Genomic DNA, 12707 nt, shown 5'->3' with positions numbered 1-12707 from the left:
AAGCATTTCTGAGTGTTTAGTATATAGTCAAGCTGGGTAATTGCATTATTATTATTTATATACATATAAAGAATTTCTAAAACTGTATTTCATCATATTGAATAAATTACCATAAGTCACAAGAGGCCAGTGGTCAAACAAAACAAATGGTCATGATATTTAAAAGTCAAGCCTGGAGAAAACTACACAATATTGGAAGATCTGTCTCAGAATATGATCTCAAAGCAGCAAAAAAAAATGTTTAGCTTTAAGCTTAACACCTGATTAACAGTGACCATCATAGAGTATCTTTTTCTGTTATATGAACCACTCTTTTAAATTCTCTCGCTGTCCCACTAGTTTCTCCAGATCCTCTCTCTCTTTCCCACTGCATATTAACAACAGCATTTCAACAGCATTTCCAAAACCATGAGATACTGCAGAGAGAATAAATTGCTTTCATGGATGAAATCACACCTTAGAAAAATAAACACAATATGCCTTAATGTAAAAGCAGCAATCCTACACCACTGACAGGCAGAAATATGCATTGATATTCTCACCCGTTTTTTTTCTCCTTTTCACTTGAAAAATACCGCAGTCACAAGATCATAAGCAAACAGGAAAGATGCAATTTATTCTACCTGCCTTTGTGTGGAAAGTGAAAATGAAACAATCTGTGAAACATAACAGGGAGTTGTCCCAGAGGAATACTCTTTCTTGCTCTCACTCTCAAGAATACACACACACACATTTTCAGGAAAGTAGTGTAGATTAAATGTAGGCCTCTCTGCATCTTAAGAAAGAAACAAAAACCCAACAATATGTGCACACACACTTACAGAGTTTTATAGAGGTGCTGCATGCATCAGGTTTGTCAGTCTTTTGCAATAAGAGAGTGACTATAGTCTGCACTCTGATACTGCATTTAAATATCATTTTTACAGAAATTGATGCCCTCCCTGCTGGCAGCTGGTTTTAGATCGTATAAGCTGGTCTTTAATGGTGTTTAATGATTACCTGACCAACATAGTGTACAATCAATACAGTCAAGTTTGAAGGTCTATCAGCATCGTCAGTATGACCAGCCTGTTCATCCATTTGATTAGTTGGTTATAATTAGTTGACTAGTAGTCTGGTCATACTTGTGGAAAAGCATAAAACTTTCTTATTCAAAAAGGCCTACTAGGACATTTTTATTTATCTCTGATGTGTGTAATTTTTGTTGTTTTTATCCACTTGTTCCTAAAAGTTTGTTTCTGATTTTATTTTTGCTGTAGCACTTTGAGATTTCTTTGAAATGTAAATTGCATTACAAATAAAATGTATTTTTAGGACATGGTAGGAGAACTACATTAGTCATGCTGGTTCATTTTTTATGTTTTGATATAATATGAACCTGCTAGTTGTTATTTACATGATATCACTATTTTATTATGAATGGACCAATAGACATTACTTTGTAAAAATAATTTTATTGTGCCTTCCATGTTTGATGGCATAGACTTTTATTTTGTTTTCTTGCTGTGTTCCATTTCCTGGAGCGGCCATTTTGTCTCTTCCTGGTTATGCTCTCGGTTGCTGTTTCCCCCCTTCATGTAGTGGCTAATTAGCGAAATGGTTTCTTCCATGCTCTGATTGCCTGTAAATTAGTCCTTTTGTTTTCCTTAAAAGCAGACTATAGGCATATCTTCCCTTCTTTTCATTTGATTTTTCGTGCTGTAGTTCCTGTTGGAAGCTGAAGCTATTTGTGCTGTTAAGATAATATGGATTCTTGTTTTTTTTTTTTAGTAACCTGGTTAAAAGCTACAGGTGGTAGTCCTTATTTATGTCAGCATTTCTTATCTGGTGTGTTTAAATGAGTGATGTTTGTTTTATTAGGATTAGTTCCTGACTAGGGGCATGACTTTGGTATGGTAGGCACAGCTATTTGGGTTTAAGGTAAAAACAAGTTCTTGTTTATGTTCATAAGATATATATATATATATATATATATATATATATATATATATATATATATATATATATATATATATATATATATATAATTTTTTTTATTTTTTTGAGATTTGGTTTTTGATTAATTTTTCTTTTTTTTTCTGGTTATTGTTCTTTTGGTGTTAGAATTTCTTTTGGGTTTTGCTCACTTTATTAAATTTAAGAAGCTGATGGGTCATAAATAATTGCAGTCCTTGCACTTGTGCTAGTGGTTCTTCAAAGCCTGGCTGGGCTTAGGAGTAAATATGAAATATTAGGAAGACAGTCTTGTCACTTTTTTAGGTCTGAGGTGTTTTTTAGTGTTCTTAAACATTGTGTGAATAATAACCATATTCTTTTTTTTTTTCTTGTTTACCTTTTTGTCCCCAGGCCCCTTGTGGATGTGTGGATTGGGCAGTGGTGTTCTGATTTATGAGGAGCTGTTTTAATATAATATTTGGATTATTGTTTTGGTGCCAATCTTTTTACTGAAGTAAAAGAAAAGTGTATGATTTTTATGTTTGTGTGGACTATAAATATATTGCCTTGGAAATGTCGTTTTTTTTTTCTTCCCCTCCCTCAGACCACTGTCTTTTTTTTTTTTTTTTTTTTCTCTCACTGAAAACCCTGTTTGTCCAGTAGGTGGAATGTTTTAAGTCAAATGCAGTGCATGTAAATTCTACTGTAATAAACTGAAATGTCCTGCAGGTGGTATCTGGTAGCCAATCAGAGGTAAGGGGTGGAGCTACATGTGGTTGCTTTTACTTTTGAGAGTTTTTGCCCTGGCCAAGTTTTCAACAATTACTGAAAAATAATAGTAGGGGTGTACAGTCAGCCTTTATTTTCACTGGGTAATCTATTGATGGTAACCCTCATTTCCAATGCAGATGAGCATTTACAGGGACTGAAAAATAAGTTAATTGTAAAAAAAAAAAAAAAAAAAAAAAAATGTAAAGCGATAAAATGGTTAATAATTAGAATAAAATTAAAATACAAAAAGTTTTTAGAGTTTCCTGTAGTAAATTGCTCTGTATCTAAAAGATTTTCCCAGTTAAGTAAAAACTCTAGGAACCTGACCGGTTATCCAGTGACTAGAGTGGGTCTGAAAAGTGTTATTTATAGAAATCATGGATGATGTATAAAGTAATTACACAATTGATTTCCCAATATTTGATGCTGAAACCTAAATACTTCTTTCTGAACTTGGCCTTATTTTATTTGTTCTTTTTTTCTCAGACTAGGAAGTAGTTTGGTGTGTGTTCACTGTGGACTAGAGGTGTGCGGATCGATCCAAATATCGATAATATCGATACCAACGCTGGTACTGGTATTGAGCAATACTCGTGTAAAAATATCGATATTCAAGCTTTTTTCTCTGCCGCACGCACTGACTGCTTCGCGAGATTCACCACAGTCTACTCTCTGGTCTCTTGTTGTTGCACATGTGTCACATGGCTCAGCAAAGCCAGCCAAACCGCCACGCAGGTAGGCTCAGCCTGGCCCCGCCCACTCAGCGCTCTCCTCGAGTCGACACGCCTCTACCTCAGGAGATTTGTGTTGAGTGATATTTTTTTACACTCTGTTTATTTAAGAAAAACTTGCATTTGAATTGCACTGAAAGGAAGACAATTCCTTATTTTTTATTGTTTTTCCAAATGACAATTCTATTAAAAAAAGAAACAAAGAACTAGAAAAGATGTCTAGTGAGGGGAGAATTTTTATTTTATTTTTTTTATATTTTTTTATTTTATATTTAAACTTTGTTTTGTTACTGTTCCATTGTTTCTAAACAAAAAATGTTGATTGTGATACTAAAGTATTTTGTTATCACTTACAATGTTTGGTGAAATTATATCCTAGGTTTTTGGATCATTTGGATCTATAAAGCTTAAATATTAAAAAGTATTGGTATCAGTATCGATATCGGCAATACTGGCCCTGCGTTTAACGCCCACCTCTACTGTGGACCTCTACCTTGCTCTACCTCACTCTACATCCAGCCTGCTTGAAGAACTCCCATGAAGAACTCCCTCTGATGCTGCACACGGGTAATACAATTTTAGTTTGGAGTTATTTGCAATGTTATCACAGTTCTCTCAGTGCTGTGAGAACTCGTATCATGATAATGAAACAATACCACTAAATAACCTACTGCACTACACACTTCATTTAGAAACTTTATACTTACACAATGTTCGGGGAGGTGAAAGTAAAGACAACAAGAAGAAAAAAGGTATTGGTGTAAAATTAGTCATGAGCAGCTGCAGGAGTTTCTGACCAGCTCTGTTCTGGAGAGCATCCAGGCTCTCAGTAGGTCTGAGGGATTGAGCAATTTCACCGTCTTGGAATGTGTGAATCCCACAAGGGAGAGATAGGGAGTTTTGGTCTGAATGAGCCAAAATCAGTCATGACCTTGCTCTGAATGGAACCCACCTAAACATGCACAATCATCTGACCTTCATCACACTCCCACAGCCTTCCTCAGCTCCTACTAGTCAGTAATTAGCAGCACCCCTGTTTTCCATCAGTCCTGCTTCTGATCCTCCGGCTCTGGGATTTTTCCGTGCTGTGGGTCCAGCAGTGGGGTAGAGGCTGGGGGTGGACCCTGGAGCTTGTAGGCTATCAAATCTAGATCCGGCTGCGGCCGACAATCTGCACGACTGCCGCGCTTCCACAGCAGCGTCTGAGATAAACTGGCCTTCACACAACAATTACAACACCAACAGGAGACTGAGGAGACTGGGGCGACTGGGAAATTCCCAACAGAATGCAATTTTAGACCAGCATGAGTAGAAATAGCAGTCTTGTTTCTTGAAATGCTGTAAACATTTCTTTATAAACAAATATCTAATTGCCTTTCTCATTTTAGCCAGTCTGTTTATTCCTCTTTTTCTGAGCTATTTTTCCAGTTTGAGGAGAACTTTCCCACAGTTGCCTACATGTTTAATGCACCTAACCAGCCAGTGGTTATAGATCAGATCAATAATTTATAGCATGCAACATACAGTATATAGTTTATTGTGTTATATACAAGAGATATTTAACTGTGGGGGTGCAAAATGGTCATTCTAAAGACCCATAGACATTTATTCACAGCATTTGGATGACACTTTCAGCAAGAGAGACGTACATTTCAGTGATGATACACAGGTAGATGAGTGTAGGATTCTTATCCAATGACTGTTACTGGTGTAGTGTGGTGGTCTTAACTTATATAGCACAGCATTGAACTTGACTGTGATAGATAGATGTTATCCACTACACTACGTCAAGAACGTAGTGTAATGCCTCTTTGTGCTGGGTTCCTGGGTTCAAGTCCCTATCTGGGTGGAGTTTGGGTGAAACCCCCCATACTCCTAACACACACACACACACAAACTACACAAAGACTATACTGGAACCCCCTTCATTCCACACATACATATCAGCAATATTTGCTGCAAATTCTATATTCCATTAAATACTGTATATTCTCTACCTCAGTATCTACACACTGATGATAAGTGAGAGGTTGGAGGCCCAATATATGCCCAATATATGAATAGCGTGACCAACATCAGGTGAAAACCCCTGCAGAATTGCCCTGTAAACCCCGTTCAACTAAAGCTATGTTGGCTTGGCCTCAACAACAATTCTAAATTTTGCCAACACAGATTTAGTTACACCAACTTTTATCTAGAACCTTAGATGAGGTCATAATTTTGCTATATTTTAAGGATTTTAAGGTGTAATTCAATAGTTTTTGTCCAGCTGACTTAAAAATCATGTAAAGGAGATCAACCTTAAGTTTTTTTTTTTAAACAGTGTGTCTCTACTGCTGATTTAAGCAAAGGGTGAAATAGTGTGAGAAATTTCTGTACTCTGAAAGAGGATGCTGTTTCATCTCCCACACACACACAGCGATCTGGGAACACTTGATTGGTTGTTTAAGTTGGAATCTCTCAGGTCTGCTTCGAATGACATTCAATGCATGCACGCCACACGATCTAACAACTCATGGTTCCTGTAATTTCATTCCTCGTGTTCACCACTGTTTATTGCTCCTTTTCTGTGCCACTCTCGCTCTGTTTGTGTGAACAAGCTGCAAACCCACATCTTCAAACAGACATTTTTAGAAAATTGCTCATTTTGCTTTGAGCACAGATAAGATCTTGCCAGTCAACATCCCTCCACTCACGTTGTTTACTTCCCCTGGTGGTTAGACGGAAAATGTCCGGCAGCGTGATCGCTGTCCCGTTCTCCTTCTGCACTTCGAATAGGCTGAGCCTGCTTGGGTGGCCTTATGACTTCATTGCTGAGTCCTTTCCGCCGTGGGAACAACTTGGGCATGGCCGCAGAGTTGGCATAGGGGCACCCATATCCCTGGCCGTTTAAACCAGGAGGGCACATTAAAAGCATGATTTTTTTTAAAAATAGTTACACTGAATCATTCAGGAACTTTAATCAACTGATCAATATGTTCCAGAATAATAGTGGAATATATCAAGGAAGGAAACAAGAATGTAAGAACACAAAAGAAGGCATATTAAAGAAATAGAACAAATGTAAAAAATGTACTATTTGTCAGCTCTAAAGTCAGCTCAAACGATGTTCAAGTTTAATGAGACAAAGAAACTGTTCTCACCAGAATAATCAAATGTACCTGAAACCTCTGTTCCTGATCTCACTAAATATTGCAGCAGAGCAAGACTCCCAGAATGCTCAGCAACTGCCCTATTCTGTTGAGGTTATTAGAGAGTTTTAATATTTATTTATGATTGATGGTGTTGGGGTGGAGGGTGGATAAGGACGCCGCTGCTTACTAGCATTCATGCTACACTTTTGCACTATTGTAAATAAAAATGCTAAACAGGACTACAGCCTTGTTTCATATCTCCATACCAAGTGTTGCTACAATACTGCTGACTAGCTGTGAAGGCCCACATGAGTTGGTGGATGCTTGGGTCCCAACCATGTTTACAGCTTAAATTTGTTCCAATTTTTGTTCATATATTACAACATTAAATACTATTTGAGTCATAGTTTTGTTTTTAAGATTGCCCTGAATTTGCTGTTAAAATATTACCATTCCTATTCAATTGTTTATCCTATTTCAACGAACTCATAAAAGGTTAAAACCACTGTTCATATTCACATACTATAGACCAAAAAAACTCTTCAATGCTAGGAGTGCACACTAGTAAAGGAAGAGTCAGACCATAGAATGAGAGAGTTTTAACATTTTTATTGAGCTCACCAGAACTGTTTTACTGCCTTTTGTCTGTCCCCCAGGAGCCATATCTGCAGGGTGGGTCAGCAGGTGGTGGTTTTAAAGGAAGTGCGGGCCTACTGAGCATGTCTTTATCGACATGCTTTGAATTGTGGGTAATGGAATGTACTACCTGGTACCTTTCTAGAGGGGAAACCAGTGTCTTAACAGAGAACTAAATCGCTAAGCAGTATTGTTTGTATTTAATATTTAGGACTAACATGTTGTTGGTAAACTTGTTTATGTTGCTTATTAAATGTATAATATTTTCCAGTTAAAAATAATTGTTTAAAATCAAATGTTAAAAAGTGATTAACCCTGCTGTGTAAAATAGGCTGAGCCAATCTTTTAAAAAGGCAATGTTTGCACTGTTAGCAATTTCGTGGCTTTGCTTCTCATTAGGGTGGAGAGTACGTCCTAAACCAGAAGTTTGCAAGAAAGTTCTACCATGGTAAGAGTCAATAAAATGATTTTTTTTAAATTCCTTAATGTTTAAAATATTACTACTTACTTTTAGAGCTCTTCATAACCTCTTTTTATGCAGCCCTGAAACTGGAATGCGCTTCCTCCTCACATACGTGGGTTGGACTCAATTACGCAGTTTGAAACTGCTCTTAAAACGCATCTCTTCAAGATGGCCTACTCACTATGATTGTTGTATTTTAAGTTATTTTAATAAATTCTGTATTTATTTCATCTTGTTTTTACTTTGCTTTTTTATTTATATTTCATTGCTACTGCTTCTTTGCTTTAAGTATGTACTACTTGATCTACGTACTGTATGTAAACCGGGTTTCTCGAATGTAAGGTGACCTTGAGTGTCTTGAAAGGCGCCAACAAATAAAAATGTGTTTATTTTTAATGTGCCTCTTTGCCTTGCATTTGGTCACACCCTGACACTAGCATTAGAAGCCACATGGCTACCAGATCAATAAAAATTAGATTTACTACTTGAACTTTTTCAAAGTTATCTTTAAAAGTCTTGAAAGTGCTTCAAATTCTTTAGACTCTTAAGCAAAATCTTGTTCATTCTTGTTCAAATGACACATTTTATTGATTCTATATTCATAAGTCAAATTTAGTCATGTTTAGTTGGTTTTCTGTTTTTTGTTGTTGTGCTCGTAGATATTCTGCACATTTGTTCATTTATTTGCGGTGAAGTCAACACAGTGAAATTCCAAACAAAATTGCGGGGCATCTGGTGTGTATCATTTTGTGGGGGAAAAAAACACAATAATTGACTATTTCATGTGGTTATTCACATCACGTTTAGTGTTTAACTGCCTTAACTGCTGCCTTATGTACTCAAGCCTCCCCCACAACACCTCTCCACGAGTCTAATGGCTAACTGATACCATGCTTTTTTTATGAAATAAAACTAAAGTCTTATCTTAATGATTCTAACTTTTGGAAATGCTGAAATGCTGTCCTGCACTACTAAATAAAATGCTCATAGCACTACTAAATAAAATAGCAGCTCTCAGCAGTCTGGATCTGGACCAATTCTTCTGTACATTATACTTTAGGACACCATGTGCTTCATATACCATACAAAAAGCTATACATCTCAGAGCTGTATGATGTCACTAGCTTGCAGGGAAGCTTGGAAAATAAGATGTGTGTTGTGTGTGTGTGTCTTCTCCGCTAACAGGATTATTAGCCAAATTGGTTCCAGTTAAAAGAGATTAGGACTGCACTTATTTAAAAGCTGGAGTCGAGGTAAATGAGACTTCTCTCAGGCCCCTCCTCCTGCGCTCTTATCACCTACATCTATGAGCTGTCAGTGTTTGTAAATCTCATTTGCTTCCGCTTCATTAATCTTTCAGTAAAATTAATGAGTGACTTTTTTTTATACTGAAGCAAATCCAATCAAAGCCTAGAGCAAATAGATTCACTTTAATTTCAGGGCCGTGTGATTCTGATGCGTCTGTGCTGACGCTGATGTCGCAAATATGAACTGATCACATCAATAACAAGATCGTTTCAGTACAACACCATTAATAACTCGTTCCTTTAACTGACAATGTCACGTCACCACAAAACCACAGAGCAGAACGTACACTGATCTGTGTGAAAAAACCGCCTCCTCACCCATTTAAACACTGCATATATTTTCACAGAGAGAGATTGTACGAGAGAAAACGGAGAAACAGAGAAAATAAGGAAGAACCAGAGAAGAGGGCAAGGGAGTGGTAGAGAGCACAGAAAGAGAGAGAGAGGGAGGGGAAAAAATGACGAGAGGAGGACAATAAAGCAGGGGAAAAAGAGAGATATAAATAAGAAATTGGGCAAAAAATAAAAACAAGCGAGACAAGACAAAACAAAAGGAGAGAGAGAGGGAGAGACGGAGAATAAGAGAAATGACAAGAAAGAAACAGAATAAGAGAGGGAAGTGAAAGAAAATGAGAGAAAAAGAATAAGAGCAAGTGGGAGAATATGGTAGAAGAGGACCTTAAAGGGAGGGAAAGAGAAAGAAAGTGAGCAATAAAAAAAATAGACAAGAAAAGAGAACAAAAAGAGAGAGGAGTAGACAGAAAATAAGAGAAACGAGTTGTCCCCCTGTCACAGGGGGACGTAGGGCCCTCGCACAACAGCGCAAATCGTACCGGGCCAAACCGAGAAACCGGTAAAAGTAATTTTAAGGTCTTATTGAGTGTGCCAATTTTCAAGAGTTTTCTATCCTGTTAAACACGTGAAATATCCATTTAAAATACAGGTGGCGCTTTAGCGCTGTTAAAATACATGTATTTGAAATTCTAATTCTACATCAAACAACAGCCTTAGATAAGCAGGCCGGTCAAATTTTGTGAGTTTTTCTCCGTTATAACCTCCTCAAAACACCTGGCATTACCTAGGTTTTGACCTCCTGTTTTGATGTGGCATCTCACAAATTCAACCATCTGCCATTTCGTCCTCGTTTGAGATATCGACTATTCCTTCACAATTTATCATCAGATATGTTCAATGTTTATTTTTACCAAATACCAAGAGAATTCAACAAATTTGCTAGGAGTAGTTTGACAATGTACACAAAAAATGTGTGTAAAATGCAGATATTTCAAAATGGCCGACTTCCTGTTGGGCGGAGTCAGTCCTACCAATGCTGAAAATGTGTGTAATGATGTCTTTTGTGTTTTTGCCAAGTTTCATGAATTTTCAAAAATCTGTTTTCTGACCGTGTCATGGTTTCACTTTGGTTTAGTGTTGCGTCTCTAGTGAATCAATTGCTCGCCATTGGGTCACCGTTTTACCGATCAACTAATCCTTTGGCAGTTATCATCAAATATGTCTGTTGTTCATTTACAGCGAAATAAGAGGTAATCTGACAAAGACTTTAGGAGCAGTTTAAATGAGTTTGTGAAAAATGTGTAAAAATATTACAAATTCCAATATGGCCGACTTCCTGTTGGGCGGAGCTAATACAAGCCAATTGCAAATATGTGCAGGGTCATACTATCTACACTCCTACCAAAATTTGAGAAGATTAGACAAATTTTGACACATCCACAGCTAATTTATTAAATGAACAAATTAGGGGGCGCTGTAGAGTCCGCTAGCTATACATGAAAAAATTGTCAAAATATTTGTTAAGGTGTTTTTAGGTCTTATGCAATCTGTCAATTTTCAAGAGGTTTTGAGCATTCCCGTAATGTCAAATATGCATTGAAACCTAGGTGGCGCTATAGAGCCAATGAAATACGTATATATGAAATTTTAATTTCAGATCAAACTACTGCTTAATTCAAGCAGGCCTGTAAATTTTCAAGAGTTTTCAACCTTTTTAACCTCCTCAAACACCTACTAACACCAGAATGTATTCACTTCCTGTTTTAACGGGGCATCTCAAGCAATTCAACTGTCCGCCATTTCGTCCTCGTTTAAGATATCGACTATTCCTTCGCAATTTACAATCAAGTATGTTAGTAGTTTATTACAGACAAATATCAAGAGTATTCAACAAATTCCCTAGGAGGAGTTCGACAAAGTATGCAAAAAATGTGTGTAAAACACACTTTTTTCAAAATGGCCGACTTCCTGTTGGGCGGAGTCAGTCTTACCAATGCTAAAAACGTGTCTTATGATGTCTCTTGGGTTTTTGCCAAGTTTCATGAATTTTCAATCATCTGTGTTATGACCGTGTCATGGTTTCACTTTTGTTTAGTGTTGCTTCTCCATTAAATTAATTGCCTGCCATTACGTCATCGTTTCAGCTATCGACTATTCCTTCGCAATTTATCACCACGTATGTCTGGAGCCTACCCACGCCCAATTTAGAGATAATCTGACAAAGACTCTAGGAGGAGTTTGAATGAGTTTGTGAAAAATGTGTAAAAATTCCACAAATTTCAAAATGGCCGACTTCCTGTTGGGCGGAGCTAATACCAGCCAATGGGTAATATGTGCGGGATGATACTCTCTATGTTGTTGCCAAAAATCTAGAATATTAGAGAAATTTTGAGACAGCTACAGCTAATTTAATGGCCTAAATAAAATAGGGGGCGCTGTAGAGTCATCTAGCTACACATGAGAAAAACGACAAAATATTTCTAAATCATTTCAAAGACTTATTGAATCTGCCAATTATCAAGAGGCTGAGAGCTTTTTATAAATGTGATATAAAATAGGTGGCGCTAGAGAGCTGATGAAACACGAATTTACGAAATTCCAACTGAAGGTCAAAGTTTGGCCTAAGCTAAATAGCTCTGTAAAATTTTAGGAGTTTTCAAACATCTTAACCCCTCCGAAACCCAGCGGGAAACTTTTTATTTTGCAACTTCCTGTCAAAATGGCCGACTTCCTGTTGGGCGGAGTCAAATAAATCAAACTGATCCTTGTTCTTTATGAGGAGGTCAATGAGCGTACCAAAGTTGGTGTACATTGGACAAACTTCATCCCGGCCACTGCCTACGTTTGGGGGCGCTATAGAGCTCCTGAACCACGCCTAAGTCCAGCCTCTATGGAACTTTAAAATTTTCGCCGAGCTTGAGGCCTGTGCCAAAATGCGTGAGTTTTCGAGTATCGGAAATGCCTCAAAAATGGACGCAAAGAGGCAGAATAATAATAACGAGTTGTCCCCCTGTCACAGGGGGACGTAGGGCCCTCGCACAACAGCGCAAATCGTACCGGGCCAAACCGAGAAACCGGTAAAAGTAATTTTGAGGTCTTATTGAGTGTGCCAATTTTCAAGAGTTTTCTATCCTGTTAAACACGTGAAATATCCATTTAAAATACAGGTGGCGCTATGGCGCTGTTAAAATACATGTATTTGAAATTCTAATTCTACATCAAACAACAGCCTTAGATAAGCAGGCTGGTCAAATTTTGTGAGTTTTTCTCCGTTATAACCTCCTCAAAACACCTGGCATTACCTAGGTTTTCACCTCCTGTTTTGATGTGGGATCTCAAAAATTCAACCATCTGCCATTTCGTCCTCGTTTGAGATATCGACTATTCCTTCACAATTTATCATCAGATATGTTCAATGTTTATTTTTACCAAATAC

At 37.4% G+C, this 12707-nt stretch overlaps 2 long non-coding RNA genes across 3 annotated transcripts; both read left to right on the top strand.

Annotated features, from left to right (window-relative positions):
* Positions 1 to 1541: 1541 nt before the first annotated feature.
* On the top strand, positions 1542 to 2472 carry LOC111194901 (uncharacterized). Its single transcript, XR_007441116.1, has 2 exons — positions 1542 to 1920; positions 2347 to 2472. It is a non-coding gene; the product is annotated as an uncharacterized LOC111194901 (long non-coding RNA).
* Positions 2473 to 3973: 1501 nt separating this feature from the next.
* LOC111194902 (uncharacterized) lies at positions 3974 to 7900 on the top strand. Of its 2 annotated transcripts, XR_002651350.2 has the most exons (4): positions 3974 to 4004; positions 7228 to 7316; positions 7607 to 7655; positions 7749 to 7900. It is a non-coding gene; the product is annotated as an uncharacterized LOC111194902 (long non-coding RNA). The 2 variants fall into 2 exon arrangements; XR_007441115.1 differs by lacking the exons at positions 3974 to 4004; positions 7228 to 7316 and having other exon boundaries at positions 7324 to 7655.
* The last annotated feature ends 4807 nt before the right edge of the window (positions 7901 to 12707 follow it).

The sequence above is a fragment of the Astyanax mexicanus genome, chromosome 11 (genome assembly GCF_023375975.1).
Source record: "Astyanax mexicanus isolate ESR-SI-001 chromosome 11, AstMex3_surface, whole genome shotgun sequence".
Taxonomy (NCBI): Eukaryota; Metazoa; Chordata; class Actinopteri; order Characiformes; family Acestrorhamphidae; genus Astyanax; species Astyanax mexicanus.
This window is presented reverse-complemented; position numbering and strand designations above follow the sequence as displayed.